Here is a 12,711-nt window from a genome sequence, read left to right as displayed (position 1 = left end):
AAGCCCTGCCTCCTATCAGCACCTTCAGCTGCAGATTTAGCATAGATGAATCCACTGATGAGCACAGCACCCTTGTGAGTCACTCATCTCCCTCAAGCTCCGCCTCTGAGGACACGAGCCTTTTGGAGGACATTTAAGATTTAAATCATAACATCTTCCTAACTCAAATAGTCTTCACTGAGTGTGGAGACTTATGGAAACACCTGCTAGTGAATACAGCCTTGATAATACTGAAGAGATTGCATTTGGCCTCTTGCTCTTTAAGTGAAAATATTTCAGTTTTTCACTTGTCCTAAAACTTCTAGAAGTCAACCATTTTCACTGTATTCTTTTCAGCTTCAGTGTACTGCTGGGATAATCCAGTCTGTTAATTGCTTACTCTTCTGGTTAAACCAAGCACCACACACACACACACACACACACACACACACACACACACACACACAAACATACCTTTCTTGTGAAGAAGCCCAAGTGTTAGGTGATCATAGCATCATTAATGAAAATCCTTGAATCCCACCCCTTAAACTACAAATTTTGTTCCTTCATTTGCATTAGTAGAAATATGAATTGTGGAATGGGGCATCACTTGGTTTTATGAATACTGAAACCAGGCTAATACCAGCCATAAATGTTTCTAATAGTTGTACATTCCATAACAAAGTTAATGCTGTGTATTAAGAATTGTAGAATAATGTTTTAAAGTTCTGATTAAATTTCACGAGACAAAAAAGAAATGAAGATAACATTATCATAATGACATTTTATTCAAATGGATTTTAAACTTCTGATTGAAGGAAGCCTACCAGGAAAGATAATGTTTCTCTCAGTCCTAAGACTCTATAGCTTTATTTTACAAGATTTAATACAGTTTAAATTCACATCTCAAACTTCCAAATTTTCTTTGATCCCCTACCAACTAGATAGGCAAACTTTCCAAAAGTACTTGAATCTTAGAGATGAAAAGGAAAGCTAAAAAGACCTTCATACTTCAAAAAATCGAACAACATTCTGGAATCCATCATTCATTCACTCATGTAACATTTCTAAGCCACATAAATTCTTTTGAATGTTAAATGTAAAACATGAGAAATACTTTTTTCTTCTCTCTGTTCATGGTTTCTATCTGAATGGAGAGATCAATAAATAAATCAGTATGTGACAACATTGACACGATAAGTCAGTCCTCAGTGTTACAAGATTGTAAAGGATAAAAATTTAAAACAGTCTTTGAGAAATTAAACTGTGGAGTTTACTACTGAAGTTCAAATTTTGACTAGTGTCTGATAACTGCATGACTTTAGAAAACTTAGTTTAACACTCCATGTCTCATTATCTTTATTTGTAAAACCTAGAATTGAGAAATATGTGCTTTGATAGAGCTACAGGACAGTTGAATTAAAGCTAAATTGTTTAAAATAGCCTGTGGCACAAGGATATGTCATAAGAATAAGGTTAATATACAGATAAAATCTTGAAAATCTTCAGAAAAGCTAACATGCAGGTATCTTACATGATGAATGAAAGTATCTGTCTACTGCTCTGAAAATATGCAAACAAATAAGGAGAGCATGAGCACTAACAGAGAATGGGAAACAACTTTGTGAATTATGTGAAAAGCAAAAAAAGAAATATTCCAAAGATGTGCGAAAAACTTAATTTGCTGTTCAAAATGGTTGTATCTTCCTTGCATCACCTGGCTTGTCCCCGACTTCAGCAAACAAATGATCTTCTTGGGGCCATGGGCAGAAAAGCCACCTGCCAGGCAGGGCTTCGCTGTCTGGTCTACATAGATGCTGGAAAGCATTCACTGTACTTCTCATGACAGGGACCATGTCTTGCCAGTGTTTTGAGATGTTCCAGTTGCATTGTGGAGGAGGGAGAAGTGTAAGAGTTTGAAGAGAAGGACATAAATTTAAAATCTGCTGAAACTATCTGAGTGTAAAAGAGAGTCTGACCAGTCAGCGAAGAGAAGCATACTGAGAATAAGAACGGATGAGAGAGATAATTTGGACAGAAATTAAAATTGTTTCTACCAAGCAGATATGAAAGGAAGAGAAAAAAGCATTGAAAATGATTCCTGAGCTCTGAGGTTTAGTAACAAAGACCATATTGATGAAACAAATGAAGGAAGTTCAAAAGGGATAGCTTTAAAATAGTGATATAAATTCCTTAAAAACTGAAGTACTTTGAAATTTCTGCAGTGCTTCACAAATGTTGGTTAATGTAAATATAATTTTAATTTTTGCAGTTATTCTTATGTAAAATTCATATTTAAAACTCATTATAACTCCCTGAGAGTAGTGGCTCACACCTGTCATCCCAGCACTCTGGGAGGCTGAGGCAGGAGGGACACAAATTCAATCCCAGCCTGGGCAACTTAGTGATTTAGTGATCTTTGGGTCACCGCATCAGTCTGGAATAGAAAGAAAGAAAGAAAGAGAGAGAGAGAGAGAGAGAGAGAGAGAGAGAGAGAGAGAGAGAGAGAGAGGGAGGGAGGGAGGGAGGGAGGGAGAGAGAGAGAAAGAAAGAGGAACGAAGAAAGGCAGGAAGAAAATAAAGGAAGAAAGAAAAGGAAAAAAGAGATAGAGAGGGACAAAGAGAGAGGAGAGAGAGAGAGGGGAAATAGTAGTATGAAAAAGAACATGCAAGCCAATTCACATAGATTTCAACAGGCTAAATCTTAGTGAACGAGTTCTTCAAAATAAATCATGGCGGTAATAGATTATAATTTTATAATTCATGGGCTGAAACTGTGTATGCTTCAGGCTGAATTCTAGGCAGGGAGGTAAGGGAGGCTTTGCAGTCCCCAGGCAATGAGAGACAGTGGCTGAGAGGCCAAGCGTCAGCCCTTCTGGAGAAGACAGTCTTGGGGAATCTTTGGGGTGAAGTTTCTAGTCAGGTGGCTCTGTTTCACATCGGTGAGCTGTTCTTCCCGATGAGATTCCTCACTTTGAGTAAGAGACATAGTAAGGCTGGGAGTTTGTCCCTGCAGGGAGTTGGCAGGTGCCTGTGGTATGGGTCACTTTTCCTACTGCTACAGCACAATACTGCACACCCAGGACCTAAAGAAGGAGAGGTTTAATTTGGCTCTCGATTTCAGAGGACTCAGTCCGTGATCAGGTGCTCCAAGGCGTGAAGATCATGGTGGAAGGGTGTGGGGGAGAAAAGCTGCTTAGAACATGGTGTCCAGGAGCAGAGCAGGGGAACAGGATCAGAGAGGAAGGGCAATGCCACACCGACACGACCCACCTAGACACACCCTGACGCGGGCTTTACTAATCCCCTAGGCAGATCCCAAGCCAATCAAGATGGGGGCCTGTAGAGGAGCACATTCCCTATTATCTTCCTGTGTGCTAATCCAACAGTCAGAGGCTTCACATCCAATACTGAGAAGAGAAGATATAAGAGGATAGGTCCATGCGAAGATGGGATAGAGAGTTGATGGAACAGACACAGTCAAGGAAAGCCACAGCCATGGAAGAGGAGAGAGTCCAGGTGCTGAACCTCTCCGGAGTCTGCAGGATGCAGCGCCCAGCCCTGCTAGCTGATTCCTTTTCATTCCTGATTCCAGAACTATTGATCAGTGGAATAAAGTGGGCTTATATTTGTAGGAGAGCAATAAAAGGATGAGTTAGAAATTTAATAAGAAAATCACTGGAAAAAATTACCAGCCAATTATTCACACTAACACAAAGTATTCCGGATAAAATATTAAGTAGCACACTTAGTCAAGATGAATTTCAGTTTATCTCATGAATTCAAAATTACTTCAACTAATGTAAGTCCAACTATGTAACTCATCATAGTTAAAAATTACAGAAAAATATGTTTTATTCTAAAAATATAAGTAAAAGAACCCAGTTGACGGTCAATGTCTATGATTTTTAAAAGATCATGAGAAGGAATTCAAGTCCTTGATAATGTCTACATGTCTCGAGGCTACACAAGGCAAAACTGAAAAGCAGAATTTTATAAGCATCCAATTTAAGATAAAAAACTACCCACTCTCTGCTATTAATACAACTCCAGTAATTTTTGATAATGAGATACAAAAGAACACACAAAAATGTTTTATAAATTGAAGAAGTTGCAAGAGTAAATTTGGATTTGGGTGGGCTTTTACTTTTTCTTGTTTTCACGTATGATGTAATATAAGTTGAACCTCTGAACGTGGAGGAGACTCTACCAATTTGTTGGAGAGTGTTTCTGAAAGTAGTAAAGATATTCTTTCAAACCTAAATTATTTCCAATGCAGTGACTTCCAAATTCCTAGGAGACTTTAAATCTTGTTTCTAAAAGTTATTTGAAGTACTTTTTTCCCTTAAATATTGACATATTTGTTCAAAGAAATAAAAATAGACAAACAAGGAGTGCAGAAAGCATTCCATCCACATTTGTGCTATCTGTATGTAAGAGAGCAGGCTCACACATCGGTGGAGAAAAAGGTTATTTGATAGATCATTATGGAACATTCACCACTGTGGTGTTATTGGTGCTATTCAATGAGCACTTCTGGCTCTCATGTAGGCTTGGAGCAGAATTGTGGTTTATTTTCCCCTTTAATTTAGAAATGACCATGCGACTTGACTTCTCCATGGTATTCCTGTACCATTTGCTGGTTAGACAGGTGGAGTATGCTGAGAAAACCCAAGAAAATATCCACTTTGGGCCAAAGGCTGAATCCATCCACGTCAGAATCAATTGCTTTGCAAATGGAGGCCGGGGAAGTTGTAGAGGGCATTCACAGCAGAGTCGAAGTCTAGTTCTTCTACCTTTCGGATGGCTTAAAGTTTGTCTCTGAATGCATTTTGAAAACATTAAAACATATTGGCAGATATATATTTTGAATTTATATATTAATTGGTACATTTTAGGTATACAGTACGTTTACATTTATCATTGGGTGTTTGTACTAGAACATGATGCATCTTGGTTCTTATTTTTTCCCCATTCCCTGTGCGCCCTTCACCCCCTCCACCCTTCCCTATTTACATAGATTTCGTTTCCAATTTTTTCTTTCTCATAATTTTTCCTTTCCCTTCTTTCCTTTCCCCTTCCCCTCCCATCACCCCTACCCCTTTGGACCTTTTCCTATTTCAAATTATCAATTATTCGTTTTAATCATTTTCATCCTAATTTACACTTTCAGTTTCTCACACTAGAGAAACTATTCGGTATTTACACATGTGTGTCCTATTTATTTCACTTAAGAGGATGGCCTCAATATGCATCCATTTAGCTATAAATGTCTCTAGTTTCTCGTTCTTTATGGCTGAGTAGTACTCCATTTTATTAAAAAAAATACTTGTAATTATCAATATGGTGAGCAGAAATGATTTCTTCATTATTTTGAAATTTTCCACAAAACTGAAAACAACTATAGCTTTACCTCTAACTACTCCTTTTCTTTTTAGGTAATTTTTCTTCATGGAAACTTTCCTGCTTTTCGCCTTTATCTAATTCGACAAAATGCTGGGCTTATAGACAATGCCATATCCGAATTTGAAAATGAGCTTATTTATCCAAAGATTTAGACTTCCCTCTGGATGTCATAAGGGCAGACTGGGTAACAGCAGGAATAAGGTGTGTGTGGGGAGGTGCCTCTTCCAGGAATGTTTCTGAAAGAGTTAAAGACATCATATAACAGCGATCCATGCATGCCCATGTTTATAGCAGCACAACTCATAATAGCTAAATCTTGGAAGGGGACTATATGTCCATCAACAGATGAATGGATAAAGAAAATGTATTTATGCACAATGGAGTACTATGCTGCTGTAAAGAAGGATAAACTTGAGTCATTTGTAGGAAAATAGATGCACCTTAAGACCATAATGTTAAGTGAAATAAATCAGAAACACAAGCTTAAGTATCACATAGTTTCTTTTATATGAGAAACCCAAAGTATAAATAAATTAAAGAGGAAAATTAAACATAGGCAACAGAAAATGGGGAAATAGATTTTTGTAAATGGAAAGAGGACCAAGAAATGAAGGGAGGGGAGAACATGAGATGAGAAAAGAGAAGTAAAAAAAAAAAAAATGTGTTTTGCACATGCACCGACTCCCTACAATGAGTGGAATCATAACGTGCTACAAATATGGACTCAAAATAAAAATGGAAAAGAATCTAACATCCAAGGAGAGGTGTAACTCAGAAGGCCAAGTCCTGGGTCCTGGGGAGCTGGACGAAGGGATGTTTTCCAAGGATGCTCCAGACCTGGGGTTCAGAAGACAGGACCGCGGTCAAGTCTTGGGAAAGCTTCGATCGTCGCTAGCGCGAGGCTGCTGTCCTCTGAGACAAAGGCAGTGACAGCGCGGGTCACCCTGGAGGGAAGAGAAGTGTCCTGAGCGTCGGGGAGCCTGAGCCGTCAGATGCACCCCACCCCGGCCGGAGGGCTCCAGGTCTCCCTGGGGCTCCACGGCGCTGTTTGACGCTGACTCGCTTGTGATGAGCATCTCACTTCGCCTTCCTGCACCTCGCCGCCCTCTCTGGGAATAGGAGCACGAGGACGCTGCCACGGACAGAGGCATGGCGTGGGTGCTAAGGGGATGTCACCAAGGCAACCCCGAAGCTTAGCAAGAGCTCAGTGCTGTTGCCCGTTATTATGATGCACAAGTAGCAGCAGGCTTTTTGATTACAAAAAGGGGCAACGCTTCGCTTGGAAGGAGGGAGTGGAGCTTTCCTATATGTGTTGGAGTTCGATCAGGGCCTCAGGAAACTGCGGAAAGGACAAGGCCACATGCGAGCAATGCTGGCAGGAAGTAGCCGGAAAATAGCACAGTTTATCCAGAAACCTAGATCAAAGCCTTCAGTGCACATAAGGTAGTCCATAATCATTTTCTTAAAAAATTATTTTGTGAATCAGGGGTTGAGAGCAGACCATGACTTGTTAATTTAAATGGCTTCATACCTTGTTTTTGTTTTTTTGGTTTTGCTTTTTGCTTTTTGAATACTGCGGATTGAACGGGAGCCTTTACACTGAGCTATGTCACCAGTCCTTTTTTAAATTTTCCAAACAAGATCTCAGAAAGGAGCTTAACTGCCCATGCTGGCCTCAAAATTGGCATCTTCCTGCCTTAGTCCCTCAGAGAGGTGGAATTACAGGTGTGCACCACCACACCAGGCCTTTACAGTTGTTGCTGAGGTCAGAAGCAAAGGGCACAGTCTTATGTATGAAAGAATATAATCTGTATATTCTGAAAGCAGCTAAAAATAGAGTCATATGTTTGAATCCCAGATCTGCTACATTCTCTTGTCATTATAAGTAGCCTAAATAACTTTTCTTATTCTAACCACTATGCTTACCCCAGAAGTAGGATGGACTCTTAGCAACAGTTACTTCAATGATTGTGGAGATGAAAGTGACAACCACAGTGATGTAGGACAGGAACTTGAGGTTGATGTATCCTTGCGAACACAGCTGCTATTGATAAGCACCCCTCTTAATGATACTGTGTAGATTTGATGTTATTTGGAAGACACTGGTGGAGATCACTGCAGATACACTGATTTAGCATTTATGAGGAGCAGTAACAATCACCCAGGAGCAGAGAGATGGGTAGGAGAAACAACACACATAAATCTTACATGAACTACATGTCAGAGTATGGTTAATTCTAAGAAAGTAAAAGAATTGATGTGCCTGGGAGGGGCTGGAAGGAGGGAAGACGCATTTCTCAGGAATAAACTCTCACAGGTTGCGTGTCAATGAGGCTCACATTTAAGGGGGGAGAGTATTTCTCTCAGCTGGTGATGAGTGGTCTCTGGCCAGAGCTGGGATTTTTGATAAGTTTGACACTCCTTGTTCCTAATTTCTGTAACATCAACCTTTTCTTATCTGACATTGGATTAACAAATGCAGGATGTGCAGTGAATTCTAAACATCAAATAAAGCCTATAATTTGTAGCATAAGCATTTCCCAAATGTTGAATGAAATGTGCAGTAACAATTCAATTACAGTTTTAAAAACTTCTGAAAATCAAATTTGAGCAACCATCTTACACTTTTTACTTTTAAATATTGAAACTATAGACAGTTAAAACATAGCGAAGAGGAAAAGATACTGAATCAAAAATTGAGAGACAATTCTGTTAGGTCAAAAATTACTTCTAGGTCTTAGGATATGTTCAGAGTAATTACTTCTTGTCTCTGGGTATCAATTTCAACATCTGATGGTTAAGAAATGACCTCTAGTTCCACTTTCCATTCCTCTAAGTTTTATGAGTGTGACTATCAAGCTTTGAATTTGTGGGTAACTATTCTAATATATATCTGTATTATTCAGACTGATGTTGAACATGCACTATGTCTAACACATATCATTCATTACTTTTTCTATCTTATTCATAATTCTGCAAACAAACTCGTTTTCAGGTGGGCAGGCAGATATTAAATGGTTTGATCAGAACTATAACATTTGTAAATTGAGGAGTCAGGATTTATTGCTTCTTCTTCCAAATCTCACCACTTTCGATACTTTCAACATTCTTAGTCCTTCTCTGAGTTTTCTTTTTAGTATTTAAAATGATTTATTAAAAGGAAGTAAGAAAGCAGATATGTGTAAAATTAGATATAATATATTACATAAAGCATGATAGTTGAAATGTAATTATACATTTTCACTAGGGGAGACACTAATAAAAGGCATTCCTTATCTGATTTGCCATATCATTGATGTCATTCTCGTTTTAAAATAGGGTTTCAAGGTTTTCTAGGGAAGGAGAACAGTGTCAGAATTTCCAATAAAAGCTTGATTGTGTGATAGATGACCTGCTCGTGTGCTGATATATAGTTTCCAGTAAGTTTGAGAGCATATTTAGCCCTCATTTCTCTGTATCCATCACATAGATTTTATTGGAGATTTTGCAAAAGTCCTACCCAACTGTTCCTTGTACTTAAGCTGAAGGGGAAAGCTGTAAGTTTCAGTGAAGCATGACACTTTCAAGCATATATTCACGATATATATTTTTCCACATTTTTCCTTGAGCACTTAACAGGTCAGCAGGTAAGCTATTGTACAGAGTACTTTAGCATGATACATGTGTTTTAGAAGCAGATTGATATGCGTCCTCATAAATCAGGAATTAGGCAATGCCAAAAAGTGCAACATAGCAGGATTTTATATCCAATAATAAGGTAACAAAAGAGAGACAATCCACAGAGCTCTGATAGTTATCGAGAAGTCTTCTTGACACACACTTAGCAATGAGGTTCAGTTGCATGATCGTGAACATCATGGGGTTAGTTATACCATGATTGGGCTGAAATATAGGAGTCTTGGTCTCAAGCTGAAATTATCTAAATAGAGAAGTATCTTCAGGAAGAAAAAAATGTGCCTTGAATCAAAAGAAAAACAGCTTTCTCTTTTCTAGGAGTTCAGTCCTCTTTCTCGAATGCATAACAGACACATACATTGATTTGTTCTGTGGTTCTTATGTTTATATCTAGATATCCCCCACAAAGCCTCATGTGCTCATAGGTGGGGCTTTAGGAAGGTTACAGGATCACTGGGGAGCTATACTTATTGGGAAATTAGTCCACTGATGAATTCAGAGCTGAATGTGCTATTTGGAGGTGGAGCATGGTTGGAGGCTATGGATCACTGGCGGTATGGCTAGAAGAGAATGTTCTCTCCCCTGCTTCTCTGTTCAGTCTCTCTGCCAGGATGTCAAGAGTTATTCCTCTGCCAGGCCCCTGTGTCATGTCACCTTGCCTTGGAGCCAGCTGACTATGGCCTGAACTCTCTATAAACTATGTGTCCAAATAAACTTCTCTTCCCTTAAGTTTCCAGTGTTGGGTATTTTGTCCCTGTGATGAAGAAAGTGACTAACCCAAAGGTCAAAGGCTCGTGAAGGTCAGAGATGAGTCAGTAAACTAAGAATATCTTCAAAACACAGTAGGTACAATGGCACTGAGAAGTGTAATATTTCACTTTCCCAAATATTTGGTAAAGTGGTTGACTAAGACACTTGGATGTGTGAATACAGGATGCACGAGTCATTTCCTACACTGAACCAGAGAAGAGCAAATCTGAGCCCTCAGGCTATATTCGTCTGCTGCTTGCACTTACATGGCCCATGAGCCTTTTATAATTTGTGTAAATGAAAATAATCATACAGTAGAAATAATATCAAATAAAATTTTGGTGTCCAGACTTACAGTACACTTGAAGCACAGACTCACTGGTTTAAATACATCTGGCTACTTTTGGAGTAATTATGATGGAAGCCATTTGGCCTAACAATCCTACCATATTTACTAAAGCCTTTTTATCAAGCAAGCATGTAATTAATTCAGTGATATGATGACTGTAAATATCAGTGTATCATTTCCACCACCTCTCTACATTTCAGATATTCTCAGGAGTGCTGATGTGGTGGAAGAAGGAGGAACAGATGATACGGAGCAAACCCTTACATGATTGCCTCTATTTAATTAATAATTATTTAGTCTTGTGATAGCCAAGAGGAAAGGGTCTCACAGCTTGAAGAACAGAACTAGGAACCCAGGAAATCTATCTTGCATGTTGCAAAAAATAGACCGTGCTGATGCCTATGATCAAAGGAGAGTAAAAATTGGTAGTTTCTAATTGCCATGCACTAGCCTTCAGCAGGAGAGGAATTTGGCTGGCCAGGCCCTTTAGTACTATCTCAATATTTTCCTTATCCTTGATAAGTTCCCCTGAAGATTACACGGAATTCTACTCTCTCACCTGATGCAATCTGTGACCCAGTGCTTCCCTGACGTTACAGAGCATTCCACACGGAATATGTTGATGAAATCCCATAGTAAACGTGTAGGATTAACTGGTTTTTGCTTTCATATTACTTATTGTGTGGTCAGTTCGCTGAAAATATCTGAAGAACAATTCTTATTTTGTATCCGATGATGCTCAAAGGCTTATAAAAATTTAATTTTGGGCCAGGGATTTAGCTCAGTGGTTCTGCCATCTGCCTCGCAATTGCAAGGTCCCGAGTTTGTTCCCCAGTACCAAAAGAAAAAAAAAATCATTTAATTTTATTTTGTGTTTTTTTGACTACTATTACGTCTCTTACACTTTTCAACAACTTCAACGCATTAGAATTGCAATCCCACTCCATAATAAGGGAATTGAATCACATTTTGGATGGCTATGAAACTACTTCAGGGTTGTGATCTGGAATTCCAATCCAAGCTCTCTGAATCTAGAAACCGATCTTCTAACTAATCTCACTCTATTGATGCTTCTGGCATAATCCAGACTTAAACTATCTACTCTGATAGGAGAAATGCTAATAAAAAAATGACAGAAAATAAGAATTTGAAACTCTGATTCCCAGAGGGTCTTTTCTCTTCTGGTTCCATCTTTTCTTCCCTGGCTTACCCACAGGGAACTGATGAAATAAGTTCAGAAGGAGGAGGTTTAGGAGGGCTCTGTTGTAGTCAGCTTTCCCATCCCTGGGGCACAATTCCTAGCAACCACAATGTAAAGTAGGTGGAGTTTAATTTGGCTCATGGTTTCAGAGGATTCGGTCCATGGTTAGCTGCTCCAAGGCAGGAACATCATGGCGGAAAGGCCTTTGTGAGGTGGGGGTGGGGGGCTGCTCAGTTCATGGTGACCAGGAAGGAGGAAAGGGGAACAGAGCCAGAGGGGTTGCATCTTCAAGACCCATCCAGACCCACCCAGAACTATGCTTTACTACTCTCCTGTGTAGATTGAAAGCCAATCAAGTCTACCATCCACCTTCACCATCACAGGCTGCATCCATCACACAAGTAAGACCACAACAGTGTTCACTTGTTTCTAGGCTTAGACATAGCTTAGTTAGTTAACACCACTTTTGGGGTCCAAGGAAAAGCCCAACTGCTCCCCAAACAAGGGAATGATGTTCACTTAGTATCACTGTTTGTGATGATTCCACCATGATCCATGTTTCCATTATAGAATATGTCTAACAGTGTGCTCTCTCATATTTTCCCCTGGGACTTTAACCTTGTCCTAAATCCCAGAAAGAGTCATTCATCAATTGCTGCCAAACTGCAGGAAATTACAGTGGTATCTGAAGGCATATTTGTGTTCTCAGAGGAAGGAGAAACCTGGAAATGTTTTGCAAACTGACATCTTGATAGTCCCTAGTCCCTTCTTTGTACAGATCCCTACAAATTGGTTCAAACCCTACAAATTTCATCTAAGTCAAAACTGTCACTTACAGTCCCCATAGAATTCAAGTGTCTCCTTCTTAATAGACTTACACTCATTCTGCTACTGAGTGATGTCACATAAATATACACATAATGAATTCTTTTTACTCCTCATGAGCTACTTGGTTGAAATTTTATGGATGTTGCACACAGTGATTTCCCTGTGGATGGAGGGCTGAGATTGGACTGTTCCTGCCTATATTCTTCTACTCAGTTGTGTTCCCTGAATCCTGCAGAACCACTTTCTTCCCATAATTTTGCTTCCTCTTTTCCTTGGATATTTTATTTCTTCCAGTTTATGATCAGAATTTTCTTCTTTTAGTGGCTAAAGAGACTTTGTTTGGGTGAGCTTTGCACATGCATTGTCCTTTTAAATCTTAATTTGAGATACCATAAAGCTTACCCCCATTTAAATTATAGCTTAGAGTTTCAATGAATTACTGCAATAACTTTGAGTAATCTCAACATTCAGAAATATTTCTTCTTGCCCCTTATTGAATACCCAATCTAACTTGTGGGCACAG

The sequence above is a fragment of the Heterocephalus glaber genome, unplaced genomic scaffold (genome assembly GCF_053883595.1).
Source record: "Heterocephalus glaber isolate CG9 unplaced genomic scaffold, H.glaber_assembly_v1.0 deba00001724, whole genome shotgun sequence".
Taxonomy (NCBI): domain Eukaryota; kingdom Metazoa; phylum Chordata; class Mammalia; order Rodentia; family Bathyergidae; genus Heterocephalus; species Heterocephalus glaber.
This window is presented reverse-complemented; position numbering follows the sequence as displayed.